The following is an 18,884-nucleotide window of genomic DNA, read 5'->3' on the forward strand; positions in this document are numbered from 1 at the left end:
GGTAACTTGGATCTTACCCCATCTAAAAACCCATCACAGGCCATTGGGCCTATTTACCATGAATATTTAATTACCAAAACCATGTTCTGCCTTGAGTGCAGGGGACTGGATTAGATGACCTCTCGTGGTCCCTTCCAGTCCTACAATTCTATGATTTTATGGGGGACTTTATTGTACACCCATTGTGGAGGGAGGGACCTTTGAACCATAGGGAGGGCTTAGAGGTTCAGTTCCTCCTTTCTTTGCATTTTGGTTACAATACACCGTGCCTTCCAGTGCTGCCACTTATGCCAGATGCATCCCGCAGGAATGCTCCCCCAGATGTACCAGTGGTGTCCTGGTGGGCTATTCCTTACATGCCACCAGATGTGCTGAGTGCATCCCAGAAGGATGTCCCTCCCTTGTGCCAGATGCACCTGGTGGTACACCTCTTCAGAGCTGTTGGTAAGTCCTAGTGGAATATCCCTCCGATGCTGCCAGATGTGCCCACCGCTTCCTGGAAGAGTGCCTCTTCCTTGTTGCTGGCGAGTCCTGGCAGAGTGCCCCAGTGCAGCTAGGTATTCTGATCAACCCACCCACACCATTTCCCCAAAAAACCTTGAATTATTTTCTCTGAGTGACACAAAATGGGTCCCAGGGAAGATTGATATGCTGCTAACTCCATGGTTCTTGCATTACCACGGCTAGACGACTTGAAAGCTTCATCAGGTGTCATAAAGAACTTTGCAAAAAGAAAAGGAGTACTTGTGACACCTTAGAGACTAACCAATTTATTTGAGCATGAGCTTTCGTGAGCTACAGCTCACTTCATCAGATGTATACCGTGGAAACTGCAGCAGACTTTATATACACACAGAGAATATGAAACAATACCTCCTCCCACCCCACTGTCCTGCTGGTCCAGCAGGACAGTGGGGTGGGAGGAGGTATTGTTTCATATTCTCTGTGTGTATATAAAGACTGCTGCAGTTTCCACGGTATACATCTGATGAAGTGAGCTGTAGCTCACGAAAGCTCATGCTCAAATAAATTGGTTAGTCTCTAAGGTGCCACAAGTACTCCTTTTCTTTTTGCGAATACAGACTAACACGGCTGTTACTCTGAAACCTGTCATAAAGAGCTTTGTTGAACAGACAATTTTTTTGAATGATGATGCCACCTTCATAAAAGCTGGAATGTCTGCTGGAGTGTTGTCATTTTTATAACCCATGCTACAGGGTAAGGCAGTTGTGGAATTAGTGACTCAGCATAAAATACTCTCCACTCATCCCAGCTGTGTAGTCCATCGGTGCCAATCAGATGAGTGAGGAGTGAACAGGAGAGAGCAGACAGAAGTCCTGTGTCTTATGCCAAGCCAGAAATGAGGGCTCCCTTGCTTTTCCAAGTGCACTGCAAATCTCTCAGCACCCACGGCCATGTCTGGTGGTTTAAGAGCAGCATGAAACCAGAAAGCAGGAGGAAAAGGTTCTGAGAGTGCACATAGGCGGGTACATAGTTTGAGGGAGGGTGATGGGGTGTCCACCCCACACAAGCCCTGAGCGGGTTACTGTGGGCCAGGAGGGACCAATTAACCTTAGGTGCTGCCCCTGGAGGGGAACCAGGGATTGACAGGGCCTAATGGCAGATGAAGCCCAGCTGGGGGAGGGGCTGGGGTAGGATTATAAAGCCAGGAAGTTAGAGTAGGAAGGGGACTGCACTTTGCAGTCAGGCCCTAGAAGGAAAGGGAGTTGGCCAGGGACAAGGAGGAGATCCATGGGGAGAGCAAGCCCTGGGGTCCTGCCCTGGATGGGGGAGTCCAGCAAGAAGTTGAGAAAGGCGAAGCAGCCACAGGGAGCAGAGAACATAGGCAAGGAGAGGTGGGGTAGGAAGGAGCCCAGGGAAACAGCAACAGGGTCTGAGACTGAGCACACCTAGGTTGCTAGTCATGGGGTCTCTGGGCAGGAACCCAGAGGAGTGGGCAGGCCCAGATTTACCAGCAACCACTGGGAAAGTGGCACAGGACCAGGTCACTTGGAACAGAAGACTGCCTGGACAGCTTCCACCTAATATAGATCTGGCAACTCACCGTGCTCCTGCCCTGCGGCATGCCCCTCTCCTGCCCATGCCCAACTCAACCACATTAATTATTTGTACTATCGTAGCATATAGATCCCCCACTGAGATCAGGACCCCACTGCACTGGGCACTGCATAGACACATAGTGGAAGAGAGTCCCTGCTCTGAAGAGCTTCCAATTGAAATAGACGAGCAGGACAAAGTGTGGGAGGGGAAACCAAGGAACAGAGAGAGGTAGTGATTTGCCCAAGGTCATGTGGCAGGTCGATGGCAGAGCTAGGAATAGAACCCAGGTCCTACATGGGTGCCTTGCCTACCAGACCACACGGCCTCCTTCAGAAACAAGAGCAGAAGCCAACGCCCCTCTAATCCGGCTGTGGAACATGCCCGGCTGCTCTCAGGAGCTGAATGCATCAGATCATGGTGTGCTGTGTAGCGTACAGATGGCTGCTGGGCTGAGGGTACTGTATGCATTTGCACATGTGACCTCAGGCTGGATTTGCACACCAGAGGGAAGAGGTTTGTGCCCCCAGCCTCCGAGTCAGCGATGTGCCAGGATCTTATTTCCCTGCAGCCTCCCGAGCTCCGGTAACAACCTGTTTCTCCTGTCTCGGTGTGTGCATTCCCTGGCTCAGCGACGCGTCCCTGCTGTAACTCTATGCCTTCGGCTGCTCATCACTGTGACCGTTCTGGATCTCGACCCCCGCCCTCCCCTTGCAGATTTCCTACAGCTTAACCCCCCCCTGTGAGAGACTCCTGGTGTGAGCTACCCTTGCCCTGGTTGATGGCGAGCATGTTGTCTTGGGAGTGATGCCAGGAGATGTGGGTTCTAGCCCCACCTGGGCCATGTGGATTCTGACAGGTCACGCAAGGTCTTGTTTTCAGAAGTACTGACCACCCCTGGCGGCTGCTTATGCTTAGGAGCTCCGCACATCTGGTCCTTAATCTGTGTGTGCCTGATTTCCCCCCTGGGGATAATACTATTCACTCATCCACAAGGGAGCGCGCTCGATTCACTGATGTGTGTGAGGTGCTTCTCCTGATGTGTGTGAGGTGCTTCTCCCCCACTGTGAGGACCTCAGAAATCTCTATAAATCCCTAAACCCCAGTGACCTGGTGTGACATTATGAGTGTAATAGAATATCTCATTGAAAGGTGACAGGGCCAGAAAGAGTTCATTAACTCACAGACTGACCTGACCCATGGCCGAACTTTAAAGACTTGTTAGGAAGAGATGTAAACGAACAGAGCTTTGAAATGCAAGCCTGCATTGACAGGTAGCAGCCGTGTTAGCCTGTATCCACAAAAAGAACAGGAGAACTTGTGGCACCTTAGAGACTAACCAATTTATTTGAGCATAAGCTTTTGTGAGCTACAGCTCACTTCATCAGACGCCTGCATTGTTAGAGACGGCAGGGTAGACGTTTGCTCAGGTCTTGTGATGTAGGCAAACAAGTCTTGTCTATTGCTATAGCTTTGATTCAAAGATCAAAAAAGGAAGATTAACATTTAGGAAGACACTTGAGGGAAATAGTATTATTGTCTATATGTCTCTTGGAAGGTTGTGGTAACCTGTATCTGACCTGTTTAATGGATAAATTACCCTGTGCTAGTTGCCATGATGTTTGGGAGAAGGAAAGTGAAGCCTATTGTTTCCACAGGCCAAAAGGCTGCTGGAAATGTATAAAAACCCGGGACAGGATCCTTCTTCGTCTCAGATCTGCTTTGGGTTTCAAGAAGGGGAAACCCTGAGCCATAAGGATTGAGATCCCCAGTCACTGACTGGAGTCACCCTGAATATGAACATTAGACTATAACCTATGGACTATTTCTAAAAGAACTTTTGGCAACTATAAACTCACCATCTTTGCTGTGTTTCAGAGGAGCAGCCGTGTTAGTCTGTATCAGCAAAAAGAACAGGAGGACTTGTGGCACCTCAGAGACTAACCAATTTTTTGAGCATAAGCTTTTGTGGGCTAAAATCCATCAGGGTTCCCTTCCCCACTCTGAGCTCTAGGCTACAGATGTGGGGACCTGCATGAAAGACCCCCTACGCTTATTTCTACCAGCTTTGGTTAAAAACTTCCCCAAGACACAAATTCTTCCTTGTCCTTGGACGGTATTGCTGCCACCACCAAGTGAGTTAGACAAAGATTTAGGAAAAGGACCACTTGGAGTTCCTGTTTCCCCAAAATATCCCCCCAAGCCCTTCACCCCCTTTCCTGGGGAGGCTTGAGAGTAATGCATTCATGCATCCGATGAAGTGGGTTTTAGCCCACAAAAGCTTATGCTCAAATAAATTTGTTAGTCTCTAAGGTGCCTCAAGTCCTCCTCATCTTTGCTATGTAACTGAACCTCAAGAAATTGAACTCAAGTCTGTGTGTATATTGATTTTTTAACCAACTCTCTCTCTCTCTTTTCTTTTTTTAATACATTTTAGTTTAGTTAATAAGAATTGGCTATAAGCATGTATTTTGGGTAAGATCTAAGTTATAATTGGACCTGGGTGTGTGGCTGATCCTTTGGGATTGGAAGAACTTTTTCTTTTATATGATGAGATAAGATTTTCAGTAATCATCATCATATCTGACGTGTGTGTCTGGCGGGAGGCCTGAGGCTGGGCACTTTAAGGGAACTGCATTATTTGGACTTCTGAGTACCCAGTGAGGTAATACAGAGGCTGTTTTGGGCTGGCTGGGTAAATCCAAGTATTGGAATATCCACCAGCTTTTGGGGTTTGTCTGCCCCGTTCTGTTTGAAGTTCACCCTAATGGAGTGACCTCAGCTGGCTCCCACATCACACCTGGTTGCATTGGAAACGGGTTCTGGGGAAATAATGGCGTGGACCCGCTCCTGTTCTGATGTATGCCCGTGTAAATCAGGAGTAACTAGATCCAACTGAATGGGTTACAGCTGGTGCCTGGGAGATCAGCATTAGCATTGTCGGTATCACAGCGGTGCTGTCAGGGCCCCATTGTGCTGAACGCTGCATCAAGCCCTCTGCTTCAGTGTGTGTCTCTTTGCAGGCATGCAGCAGCACCAGGAGGATCCATTTTGTCGGGGCTCCCTCTGGAGTTTGAACTTTGTGGGACACGCTGAAGTAGGGCACCCAACCATGGTGCGTGTGCAGGGCCATAGAAGGTGGAGGGTTTTGGCAGGCACTGCTGACCAAACGAAGCTGGGGTTGCAAATCACAGACAAGAAACGGTGATTTTTGACAGGGTACAACTTGGGCAGACCGGAAGGGATTTTTATGAGGCCAGCAGAAGGCACCACCCTGACCTGCTCCCCGGCTGCTGGCCCCATGCCTGGGGCTCCGCGCCAGGGCCCCACTCCTGACCCCTTGCCTGGGGCCTCTGTGCCACTGGCACTGTGCCCTGGCCGCTGGCCCTGCGCCCGGGGCTCGGGTCCCAGCTGCCAACCTCCCTTCCTGGCTGCTGGCCCTGTGCCCGGGGCTCTGCACCCGGCCCCCCTCTCCCAGGGCTTTGCTACTGGCCCCACACATGGGGTCCCAGCTGCAGGATCCGGGCCTGCCCCCAGCCTTTGCCCCCTTACCCCTGTCCAGGTCCCCGCTTCCTGGAGACATAGCACTGCTCCCCGCCCAGCCCTCTTATAAATGGGCAGGTGAAACACAGACTAAGCTATTTGCCCAGGGTCACACAAGGTGGTTTTAGGATGACAGGGACTCTGCAGGGTAGCAGGCTAACCGTTAGCGCATCCTCCCTCTCCTCTTTGGAGCCGGTATATCCCTAACATTGTAACAGTGGCATGAAATGAGCCAGCAAAGGAAACTAGGCATTGCTGGTCCCCTGAGCTCAGAGGGAGTGCTGTAGTCACACTGCCCTTAGCAGGCCATGAAATTGGCAGGTGTTACAAACCGTATGGCATCAGGGCTGGATTAAGACAGGGGGTTTAGGGGTTGCCACCCTGAGCCCCGGCTCAAGAGGGACCAGCAAAAATAAATCACAGGCAGGATCTCTGGGACGTGCCAGCAGCCAGCCGCTTGCGGGAGCGGCGTGGGGCTATGGTAGGCAGGCAGGCAGCCTGTGCCACCGGCCGGGAGCTGCCTGTGGTAAGCACCTCCCAGCCGGAGCCTGCACTTCGCACCCCCTCCTGCACCCCAACCCCCTGCCCCAGCTCAGAATCCCCCTCCTGCACCCAAACTCCCTCCCAGACTCCGCACCCCCTCCTGCACCCCAACCCACTGCCCTAGGTCAGAATCCCCCTCCTGCACCCAAACTCCCTCCCAGACTCCGCACCCCCTCCTGTACCCCTGCCCCAGGTCAGAATCCCTCTCCTGCACCCAAACTCCCTCCCAGATCCCGCACCCCATCCCGCACCCCAACCCCCTGCCCCAGGTCAGAATCCCCCTCCTGCACCCAAACTCCCTCCCAGACTCCGCACCCCCTCCTGCTCCCCAACCCCCTGCCCCAGATCAGAATCCCCCTCCTGCACCCAAATTCCCTCCCAGACCCCGCACCCCATCCTGCACCCCAACCCACTGCCCTAGGTCAGAATCCCCCTCCTGTACCCAAACTCCCTTCCAGACACCGCACCCCCTCCTGCACCCCAACCCCCTACCCCAGCCCCCTCTTGCACCAAACTGCCTCCCAGGAAAAAGACTTGTATACAGGGACCCCACAAAATCTAATTGCCCCGGGCCCACAGGAGAGTTAATCCAGCCCTGTATGGCATAGGTGGTGTTTTTCTCTCTCTCTTCCCCACACTTCCTCCTAATTTAGACCTCAAGATTAAATTCAGCTTAATTAGAAGGATTATACATCGTATACATTTAATATTTAATATGCAAGCGTAGGCGTTCTCTTGCCGCATCTTTATGACAGGAGTCCTAGGAGGGATGTTACTGAGTGATTGCGTAATAAAGAGTAGGAAGGAAGGGGGCACGAGGAAGGGTGGCTGGAGACTTGTGGAGCAGGGAAGGAAGATGGGAATCCTGGCTGCGCAGAAAAGATTGCTCAGAGAGCTGCTGCTGTCTCCCTGCTGCTCGGGGAGGGATAGATCCTGCTTCCACTGAAATCAGCGGGAATTTTGCCATGGAATTCAGAGGGAGCAGGATCTGGACTACAATGTGCATGTGTCCTGTCTGATCTTTGATTTCACAGGCTTTAATCCCCGCCCTGGTTTACCCAGGCCCGTGCTGATCATGGATCTAGTTCTTTTACGCCACGGAAAGAGATCACCTCCGAAAACACCTGTCAAGCTGTTCTGCAGTAACCTGAGGGCAGACTTAAGGACCAGGGCACAAACTCCAAATTGGCTGAGAGTCCTATGCTTCGATTTCACCAACCAATTATCAAGTGTAAACTTCTCAGGCACTGTGACAGCCTTATCATGGGGTCACAGACAGTATCCTGGGGTACTCTGATCCACCCAGGAGAGTCTGCCTTTGCGATAGATGGTTCCTTACACCAACGATCACAGCAATATTCAGATTAATCCCAGTCCCAAAGGACCAGTCACTTACCCCAGGTCAATTGCACCTTAGATTTCTTACCAAAGACTATGCGTGTAGTCAGTCCTATAATAAACTATATATAGGTTTATTATATAGGAAAAGGAAACAAGAGTTGTTTACTAGGTTAAACCAGATAAACATAGATACACAAATGAGTTACGCTCTTAAGTTTCAAAGGTGATAAGAGCTGCTATCATAAGCAAGTTCTATATGTCCTTCAGGGCTAACCCAGGCTAAGTAGCTGGGGATCCCTTGCTTCTGCCTAGAAATCTTGCCCCCCCCCCCAAGTCCAAGCAGTATAAAGATACAGTTCATTTTGTTAGGGGATTTTATTCCTTCCCCCTCACCCGTCCAGCCCGGTGTGCCCTGAGCTGCAAATTCACCTGATGGGAGGAATTCACCTGCGTGACTCATGTTCGTGGGCGGTAGGTAGCAGAACAACCAAGGCTTTTGTCCTCTTCAACGTTCCACACTTTAGTTGGTCTGGTGCCAGTGGGCCTTCCTTGTTGGACAGGACATAATGGTCTGCAGCAAAGCGAGACGTAAATCCACCTTGCACTAGCCGGACGTGTGCTCCCAGTCCATGGGGGTCCTACTGCTGTGCACTGGAAGGTCTGTCGTGGGCAGAGCACACTAGGGAACGTTAATGCACAGCAGAAGGGGCCATGTGAACAGCTAGTGCAAGGTGGATTTACATCCCAGCCTGCCACACTCTAACTCTTTGTACAGACTAGTCCAAGGTAGCTTGCCCTGGGTCACATAGTACATAATTGAACTGAAGCCTCTCAAGTCCTGGGATTCGGCCCCCTAATCACTGGACCATCCTTCTCCACCATATCAAGTTGAAACTTCTTGTCCTCCCCTTTAGGTTCGGCAGCTAAATCAGCCATTGGATCCAGGTTGCTGCTGTGGGGCAGGGTTCAGACACAAATCCCAGTCCCATCTCTGGTGTGGGACAGCAGGTGCCGGGAGGAAGAGGGGGAGCCGTGGGAATGGAATAGGGGATAGCTTTGTATGGCAGATGGCTCTTTGTATCAGTGGTCTCCCTGAACTCAGGTCCCCTGCCGCTGGTCCCCTTCCACGTGCAATGAAAAGTCAAGGCAGCGGTTTTCCTGTTGAGCTGCTCCGCGGCCCAGACGGACTGAGCATAAGGCCAGGCTCATTCGCTGACGCCGGAGGACTGAGTGGCGTCTGGGCAAGGCGCTGTGATTTCACACTGCGGCTCGGCCAGAGCTGCCTTCCCCTCCGCCCCCTGCCGCTTTCAGTGGGGTCACTCAGCACCGTGCGCCTGCTGTAGAGACTCACTCCTCTTGCGCTTGCTCGCCAGCAATGTGCCTAGCGCAAACAGCATGTCAGGGCATTGAGCTGGCAAGGAGAGAACCTGGTGCATATGGGGAGGAAGCCAAGGAATGCATCATTCCTAGGCCAGAGGGGCAGGTGAAAGGGAGCTGGCAGCAAAGGTCAGCCAGTGGAGCAATGGTGGGTCAGCATCTGCGTGGTCTGGTGCTGGGACCAGAATTTAAGCCAGTGGATAGCTCCCCGCTCGCCTCCCAGCGCCCCTGCACACGATATCTGTAATTACAAGCCGGGATTATGCTGGAGGTAGATGGAATCAGCAATGAAAACCCTGCAGACAGCAGGGAAGCTTAGAAACCAGCTGCTCCTGTGTGATGGAGGCAGAGATAGGACTAATATATATGTGCGTGCCCCGCGTGTGTGTGTGTGCGCGAAACCTATGGGGATCCTGATAGCAGGATTTAAACTGGAGGAAAACATCTGATTAACATACTAATGCTTAACAACACGCAGAAAGCAAACAGAGCTCTGTAATGAATCTCGCTGAGCATGGGGATTCTGCCCAGCTCCCTCATTACAGGGCAGCGTCACGGGCTTCCAACGGGAACGAGAGGCACACGGGACTGCGTAAAACCCCGTCGCAGGCACAACGTGGCCATGCTGCAGTGGTGCAGCACGGCGTGGCAACATCGCCGAGGTGGAGGGAGATAGTGCAGCAGGGGAATCAGGGGGAGGATGGGGAGAGGACCCGGGGGCAGATCCAGGGAGGATGCTGGGAAGGTGGCGCAGGACCTCATGGTGCTAGGTGCTGTACAAACACAGAACAAAAATATGGTTCCTGCCCCAAAGAGCTTACGACGCACCAGAAGAAGAAACCACAAGCCATCCCAGTGTTCCTCAGAAGACATTTGTTCAGAGAATCCTGTTTAAAAGATACTTCTACCTGCCTATCAGTGTAGGTAGTGATTGGCTACAAACAGCGCCCTCTGCTGGTCCACAAGAACCTGTAGCATTGTTCATAGGACTGTAGGTTCAGCACGGCAAATGGCCCCGCCGCGGCCAGCTCCTGACAGAATTCCTCGCTGACACGAGAGACGGAGGGTGGTTTCATGGTTTGCAGGTGAGCAAGACTCAGCATCATTCAACCTCTCTCTGCCCAGTCTCTGAGCACTGGCAAACTCTCCATTCCACGGAGAATGTTCCCTTTCCACAGGGAGACAGTCGCTCGTTGAGATGTCAGTGCATCGAAATCCAGGTGAGCTGCGACTGCCTTTGCACGAGCCAAGAGCCCCCACTGTTTGGATTCTGAAGGCCACTTAGAAGGGGAGAGAGTCTAGCTATCTACGGTACTTATATGTTCCCTTATAGTACCGAGAACCTCACAATCTTTAATGCCTTTGCCCTCACAGCACTAGGCTAGGGCAGTTCTATTATCCCCACTTACAGATGGGAGCTGAGGCACAGAGTGGTTAAGCGACAGGTCCAAGGTCACCCAAGAAGTCGGTGATGCAGTGGAGAATTGAACCCAGGGCTTCTGGAAAACGCCCTAACCCCTGAACTATCCTTCCTCTCAGAGTTTCCTCTGAACCCTTCCCTGTCCCTCAGCTCCTCCAATCTCTGGAGCTCTGGTGAATGCTCTACTTTCGAGCCCCAAAGCTTCAATTTGAGGAGGCGGACGAGGGGGTTGGCAGTGGGCCTCAGAGCCTTTTAACACCATGTTCCTGTTTGAAACACAGTCCTGAGGGTCGTAGCTGAAGTAAGGAGCTGGCATCAGCTCAATGACCCGTCTGAACGGAGTTGGTGGCTGGGTTCGTAGTGCGCCAGGCATCGACATCGCAAAGTCACCCGTGCCGCCGGCACTCATCGGCACCTTTGGCCCGAGTCTCCGCAGAGAGCACAGAGGTGGAGCAGCTCATGGGGAAAAGGTAGTTTTAACCTTCAGAGGTCATCCTTGCAAGGACCAGTGTAGGAGGCTGGCTCAGCGGTTGGCTCCCTGTCCCGGTTCTAGCGATGGGGAGAAGGCTTTTAGAGGCAGTGCAACCTAGTGGATAGGGCACAACACTGGGACGCGGCAGTTGTGGGTTTTATACCCGGCTTGTGCCTCCTGGGTGACCTTGGGCAAGTCACTTCAACACTCTCTGCCTCAGTTTCCACATCTGTAAACTGACGGTAATGAGACTGATCTCCTTAGTTTCGTGCTTTGAGATCTACTGGTGAAAAATACTATCTAAAAGTGAGGCATTATTATGAAATAGACCAGCACCTTCCATCAGGACTAAATTCACCAATGTTCAAAGAAAAGACTGAATTTAAGCCAGGCTGGGAGCCCCCTGTTTGCTGCACATTAGTAAAGAATATTCCCTTTGTAGCTCACTCAAGAGTCACTGGGAGGAAAGCAGGACGTTTCGAGGGCTCCCAGCTGTTTCACTCAATAGCCCTTCTGTTTCTAGCCGGCAGGAGGGGGCCTGTCCAGTTTTAAAGCTGATTCTGGTGGGAAGCCCTCTCTTCTCCAACGCCCTTTCATTTCTGTCCTTGCAGCTCTTCCATCACTGGCACCCTCAGTACCGTACTCCGCCCGCCTGCCTCTCTGCCCCACTGTGCTTAACCAGCGCCTTGGGAGAAGCACTGGATCCCACCACAGGGGGCACTAATTCAATGCGATGCCCCAATGTGTCTCCTACAGTTATTATGTGGGATAGCTCACTTCTGCAGCAAATCCATCGGGGATAAATGTTGATTTGCCGAAGGGAATGTCTCTGTGGCCAGTGTGACAGGATCTTGTAAGGAAGGCCCTGTGATTCATAGATTCATAGATATTAAGGTCAGAAGGGACCATTATGATCATCTAGTCTGATCTCCTGCACAGTGCAGGCCACTGAATCTTACCCACCCACTCCTGCAATAAACCTCTCACCTATGTCTGAGCTATTGAAGTCCTCAAATCATGGTTTAAAGACTTCAAGGTGCAGAGAATCCTCCAGCAAGTGACCCGTGCCCCATGCTGCAGGGGAAGGCAAAAATCCCCCAGGGCCTCTGCCAATCTGCCCTGGAGGAAAATTCCTTCCCGACCCCAAATATGGCGATCAGCTGAACCCTGAGCATGTGGGCAAGATTCACCAGCCAGATACTCAGGAAAGAATTCTCTGTAATAACTCAGATCCCACCGCATCTAACATCCCATCACAGGCCATTGGGCCTATTTACCATGAATAGTTCAAGATCAAGTAATTGCCAAAATCATAAAAAGAAAAGGAGGACTTGTGGCACCTTAGAGACTAACCAATTTATTTGAGCATGAGCTTTCGTGAGCTACAGTTCACTTCATCGGATGCATACCGATGCCACAAGTACTCCTTTTCTTTTTGCGAATACAGACTAACACGGCTGTTACTCTGAAACCTGCCAAAATCATGTTATCCCATCATACCTTCTCCTCCATAAATGTAACCCTTCTGCCAGGCCAAGTTGATAGCAGCAAGGGCCGGGTTCAGTACACAGGGCCTCCCTCTCATCAAAGCAAATGCAAAACTGGCTCGAGCCCCCACCCAGTGACCTGGGAAAATCTTACACACCCCCTGGGCGCCTCAAAGAGGCAATACTTCCCCTCTCGCAAGCACAGAGTCTCGGTGTAGTAGAGAATCTTTAATAACATGAGGTAAACAACATCAGCATTAAATTGGGGAAACACCACAACTAGTGTTCATTAACCAAACCATGAGCAAAGACCCACCCCAGAAAATTGGGCCACATCCTTTCCCTCCGGTTCTTGAGTCCCAGAACCCAAACATCTCTTGAGTCCAGCAATCCACAAATCACCCAAAGTCCAAAAAAGTCCAGCCCCAGAGTTCAAAAGTTCATCTGAAGAGTGTTACTCCCCAGTCTGGCTAAAATGTGCCTGTGTGTGGGGGAAAGAGGTAAGGGGCACCTTACGTGTCCTGAAGCTGACTGCCCCACAGGGCTCTGCTCTGCTACACGGTCTCACGAACGCCTCTGCTCCACCACGACCGGCTCCGCTCTGCACAGCTCGCCATCTCATGAACACACCGCTGTCTCACAACCGGTTCTGCTCTACCACGACCAGCTCTGCTCAGCTCACCATCTCACACAAAGCTCCGCTCCACCACGACCGGCTCCGCTCTGCACAGCTTGCCGTCTCACAAACACTCCGCCAGCCTATCCACAAACAGCACCACTGCACTCTAGATCTTCCAGCTCCCCACTACTTGACACAGTACTCAGTGATTTCAGCTCATAGTAGTGGGAGCCTTAGTGCTGGTGCACTATAAGGCCAAAGTGAATGCAGCACAGTACCTAAAGCAAGACTCTTAATAGACCCAAAATTAGCTCTGACATTCCACAGTGGAGAGAGACATTGGTGCTTCAGGCCCACACCACCAGGTACTAATACCTGTCTCAAGTCTCTCTCAATTCACAGAGTTTTGGAACCCATGTCCCTTGCCTAGCGAGTGCTACTCAGTTGATGGTGAGTCCCTCCATCACAACAAAAGGCCAAGTACAGTTCCAAGCACAGTTCCCATAATCAGGGTAATAATAATTTATTCTTCCCGCCCCAATAACAGAGACACTGGGGATCCCACAACAGCCAAAGTGACCATTTGGGCAGTTATGGCCTCATTCTAGGTGGGGTGGGTGTGCCTATGCAAATGAGATCAGCCCCTGAAGTTCTTTTCCACAACTTGCCACACCTCACCACCAGATGTCAGGGTGGAGCCCATCCTGACTCTGCTTACATAAACTCATTGAGTTTAATCTTGAAGCCAGATAGGTCTTTTGCCCCCACTGCTCCCCTTGGAAGGCTGTTCCAGAACTTCACTCCTCTGATGGTTAGAAACCTTCGTCTACTTTCAAGTCTAAACTTCCTGATGGCCAGTTTATATCCATTTGTTCTTGTGTCCACATTGGTACTGAGCTTAAATAATTCCTCACTGATACTTCAGGCAGGTACTATTGTGATAGATTACACAAAAGCGCAGCTTCACTCTGAAATCGTGGATCACTAGGGGAACCTTTACTCTGAAATCCTGGGTCTCGTGGCTGTAAAATCACAGCCTTAATGTTGCATTAACCTAGCTATTGTGCCTTTGAATCCGAAGAATCCCCACGCCAGCAGGAGGTTACTGCAACTCACCACCATGGACTTCAGTGGAGTTGCAGTGCTGATCCGAGGGCTGAATAGGCTCCATGTATTGCAAGGTTAGTCTAGCACAAACCTGTACTTTTAAGATACCTTCATCCCCCTGGGAAAACATTTATTTAGGTCTGCAAAGGTGAACCCCTTTGCTCCGTTCCTGTGTGCTCCACAGATGTCCAGGGCTGGTATTGCCATTCAGATTGCAATGCACAGGGAGACCCCCCTGCCCCCAGCTCTCTGATATGTGACCTCCCCAGCTCTGTGGGTATGTCTACACTGTGTTGTGAACCCAGGTCTTGGGCTTGTGGACTCGCTGTTTCCAAGTCCAGGCCCGAGCATCCACACTGCTTTGTAAACCTGGGCTTACAGTTGCTGGACCTGGGTCTCACAGGTGTGCTAACATGTCCATACTGTACTATGGAGAGCTTCTGGCTCGGGGCTGTGGCTTGAGCTGTGTCCCCACTGCAAAATGACAGGACTTGGACCCAGGTCATAGCAGGACTTGGGCTCTGACCCACTCCCTGAGCAGGGTCCTAAGACCTGGGTCCGGAGTGCTTGTTGACTGATTTCTGTGTGTGTGGAAGGGGGCTTGGGCTCAAACCTGAGTCAGAGCCCAGGCTTGGTGTGAAGTGTAGACAGGCTGGTCATCCAGGGTATCTCTGGTTGCATTCCCTACCCAGGACACTAGATGGCTGCAAAGCACCCACCTCCACTTTTGCGCTGTCCTGTGCATAAAGCAGGGATCTCACCAGACCCACCCTCGCTGTTGGAGGGAAATCGAAATGAGCGAGAAGAGCTGAGGAATAAACCGCTGATGTTGCCATTCATCGGAGGAAGAAAAAAAGAAAAAGGGACAAGATATTGTTTGGGTACAATCTGTGTTTGTAATTTTCCACATTGATTCTTTTTATGAACACTAAAAAACAAGACAACAAAACGTGTGGCTTCAATCTGCACGGGGCTGGGAAACAATGGGAGAGATCGGATTTTAATAAACACTCAGCGAGGCTGTAATTAAATCCCGGGTTCTGTTTGGAAAACAAGAATCTCATTTAGTGCACTTGCCCTGTGCGCTGTCACATCTGCACCCGTGTTTTCTTGTGGGCAATTACCGAGCTCTCTGCAAACTGATTAGCAACTACAGGTGCGGCAGTAGCTTGCTCAATGAGAGCTGCACGGGAGGGGGAGGAGGAGGAGAGGGGGTCATGGGGAGCTCCCAGGCAAACTTGGCAGCAGCCCTGCACAGGTGTTACAGAGCCTCTGCAAACTGGCGTTGAGATTCCGGAGGCTAAGCCTGCCATAGCCTGAGCTCAGGGGATGGGCAGGGAGCCCCGTGATGTTGTTCGCGCTCTAATATTGTTGCATTGGTGAGCTAGCAAATGCCAGAAGACTCGGAGCTGAGGAAGAATCTTGTTACAGCTCTGGAGCGACATGCAGGCTCCACCTTAGTTCTTTGCCATTAATCTATGCTCATCAGAGCCATGGCCCCGCTGGGCAGGATGCTGAGCCGATGGATGGGGGGCCAATGGGAGGAAATTTTGCCCCCACAGTTTGCTGCAGCCCAGTGGCTAGAATATCCTCTATTGGTCCTTACAGGGCATTCTGTGTTTGAGGAGCACGATGGGAGCACTGATCCTCTGGCCCCACACCTGCTGCTCACCTACCCTCCACCCGCCATGTCCTGCCACGCAGGAAACTCTCTTGCAGCAGGGCTCTGCGCTGCTCAGAGAGCATGCACAGCTCCCATGTGGCCAGTCTCCCTCTCAACGGCTCTCTCCTGTCTTGTGTGCTGGACCCAGCCCAGGTCTGCTGCCAGGGGACTCTCTGCAGCTGTGGAGGCAAAGATAGGACCTGCCCCTTCCCAGTCCCTGTCTCTCATTTCCCCCTCCAGGCCTTGGCGTCGCTGTCCTATCAGACATCACTGGCTGGGCACATCTTTTATATTCTAGGGGCTGAGACCAGGCCCCTAGAATCTGTTGCTAGGGCAAGGAGCTGTTCTAAGAGCCATGGAGACTGGTGTCCTCTCCTAGTCCTTCAGAACAAGCATGGTATGCCTCCAACATGCCTCCCCTTCTGAGCTTGGAGGGTGCATGTGGCAATGCCCCATCTCTGTTGATCCTCAGCAGGTGGGGGTTCAACCCCGAGCTCCCTGCTGATTCTTTGGGTCGTCTTTGGTAGCTCACTTCATCCCTCTGCTCCTCATCTGTCAAATGGGGATAACACTTGTCTCTGCTGCCTATTTAGACTGTAAGCTCTTTGGGGCAGGGACTATGTCTGTATGTTGCCTAGCGCCCTGAGCTCAGCAGAGCCCTCTAGGGACAACAGTCATACCCAGGCATCATTATTAGGGATGCGCCCTGCTGCCTTCCACTGGTATAGCTGCACTAGTGTAGACAATCAAAGCCACTATTTGTGTAGGTGGAGCTTAACCTTGGCTGCACTCGGGCAAACAGCAGCTTTTCCTGTGTAAACTAGGTATGCCATTGGGGCAAATCCCCAGTCTAGACAAGGCCTTAGCGTGCTGTCTTTGGTCACCTCAACAGAGCTCTCTGCTGTTCCCCCCGTGAGCGGAACAATGTGCGCCCTTGACCTGTGACCTGTGTCTACAGTAAACCTTTCGGACAGCTCCTATCTTATCAAATCTCTATCTAGCTGTTGTGTGTCTGTTTGAAGGACTTACCAAGGTGAAGCAAAAATCAGAGAAATGAATTGCACTTAGTTGTGAAAACAGTCCGCAGCGTCTTGCTTATTTCCCATGGCAGTGAGTTCCACATCTACATCCAGCCTGTGTGAAGGTTCTGTCTCCTGCTCTCACAAGCCTCCCTGTACTGATTTGTTTTATTATTCCATTGGAGCGTAGCTGTCATGGGAAAGGTGATTTCTCTGGTAACCAGAGCCAGCCCCATACAGGCCTTTGAATACCAGGGCAGAGAGATCTGAGCAGGGCTTTTTATTCCTTGGGGTGCTGGTGCAGAGAACAAGGCCCTGGGTTGCGATGTTTGTGGTGGCCTGTGTTGCTGAGCAGTGGTAACACTGGAAGCATTTTCAGTGGCTTCAATCCGAGACACAACGAGTTGCACTAATCAAACCTGGAGGCCAAGGATGTGGTGTCGCTGTGGCCAGGTCTGTGTCCGATAGGACGGGTGTGATCTTCTGGCCAGCAGCAGGCCAGAGGTGGATGGTTTCTGCCCTTATGGCTATTTGTTCGTGCTTTTGCATTGAGGACCCCAAGGGGGAGGGCTGACTTAGTTTGGGGACAGATGCACTTGACAGTGGGGAATGTGGTAGCATTTGCAATGACTTAGCTCCCGGTCTCTCTTCTGCATATCTTCCACCCACATCCTGCCTTTCTTCAGCCTGCTTTACTTCTCCAGGACTCCCCCAGCACCACCCTGCTCCACCCACCCCACGACACCCTTTCCTGTTCCAAACTACCTAGCCCACCGTCCTTACTCCAGGCTCCCCGCAGCACTCTCCTTTCCTGCTCTCAGCCTCCCGTGGCTTTCTCCCAGGCACACAGAGACTGGGAGCTGCAGAAGGGTAGGATGAGAACATAGAGGAAAAGGGCCTTTACTTTGCCGCAGGTTAGGGTTAGGGTTTAGGTTGAGTTAGGTTTAGGGTTTAGGGTTAGGGTTAGGGTTGGGTTAGGGTTAGGATTAGGGTTTAGGGTTAGGGGCCCTTACTTTGCTGCAGGTTAGGGTTAGGGTTTAGGTTGAGTTAGGGTTAGGGCTTAGGGTTAGGGTTACGGTTGGGTTAGGGTTAGGATTAGGTTTTAGGGTTAGGGACCCTTACTTTGCTGCAGGTTAGGGTTAGGGCTAGGGTTGGGTTAGGGTTAGGATTAGGTTTTAGGGTTAGGGTCCCTTACTTTGCTGCAGGTTAGGGTTAGGGTTAGGTTGAGTTAGGGTTAGGGCTTAGGGTTAGGGTTATGGTTGGGTTAGGGTTAGGATTAGGTTTTAGGGTTAGGGGCCCTTACTTTGCTGCAGGTTAGGGTTAGGGTTTAGGTTGAGTTAGGGTTAGGGCTTAGGGTTAGGGTTGGGTTAGGGTTAGGGTTTAGGGTTAGGGGCCCTTACTTTGCTGCAGGTTAGGGTTAGGGTTTAGGTTGAGTTAGGGTTAGGGTTAGGGTTAGGTTTTAGGGTTAGAGGCCCTTACTTTGCTGCAGGTTAGGGTTAGGGTTAGGTTGAGTTAGGGTTAGGGCTTAGGGTTAGGGTTACGGTTGGGTTAGGGTTAGGATTAGGTTTTAGGGTTAGGGGCCCTTACTTTGCTGCAGGTTAGGGTTAGGGTTTAGGTTGAGTTAGGGTTAGGGTTGGGTTAGGGTTAGGATTAGGGTTTAGGGTTAGGGGCCTTTACTTTGCTGCAGTAGCTCTGCAACTTTTCCTCATTGTCGTTGGACGACAAGGGCCCAGGCAAATGACTCAGGACCATGCGACTGGATATCGATCCTTTTCCTCTCCCTGCTTCAGCCTTTCTTTGGTGCCTTGCCAGCCCCAGCCTTCTCGACCTACTCCAGGGTCTTGCTGATGCTATCTGAGATCCCAGATTCTCTCCCTCTTGGGCCTGCCCAAGACATTGGATCCCCATCTTGCAAGGGGCGGTTATTAAAACATTAGTGCCAGTCACACCTAGCCAGACACTTGTCTGTTTTATGCACCACACTTGAATCCTTGCACCCTGCACGCGTGATTCATGCCTATGTGGGGGGTGACGTCACAGCATGCTGCAGGGAGGGAGTGGAGGTTGAGAGTGGAACTCACTCCAAGAGCTGATGGCACTGAGGAAGGTGAGAGTATAGGGCAAGGCAGCTCCCTCTTTGATCCAGTGTCACCCTGCTAGCCACCGAGGGAGCAGCATTGAGTTGCACCCCATCCAGCCTCCCTTGCCCGGAGGAAACACCCAGCACCCAGTTCA

The 18,884-nt window shown here is 51.6% G+C and overlaps 1 long non-coding RNA gene across 1 annotated transcript in view; it reads left to right on the forward strand.

Annotated features, from left to right (window-relative positions):
- Positions 1–18,884, forward strand: part of LOC142070667 (uncharacterized) — a 78,110-nt gene that overhangs the window by 40,184 nt on the left and 19,042 nt on the right. Inside the window, exon 3 of the long non-coding RNA XR_012666629.1 lies at positions 308–444. This is a non-coding gene — a long non-coding RNA (uncharacterized LOC142070667). The remainder of the gene's footprint in view (positions 1–307; positions 445–18,884) is intronic.

Source organism: Caretta caretta, chromosome 1, assembly GCF_965140235.1.
Source record: "Caretta caretta isolate rCarCar2 chromosome 1, rCarCar1.hap1, whole genome shotgun sequence".
In the NCBI taxonomy this organism is placed as follows: Eukaryota; Metazoa; Chordata; order Testudines; family Cheloniidae; genus Caretta; species Caretta caretta.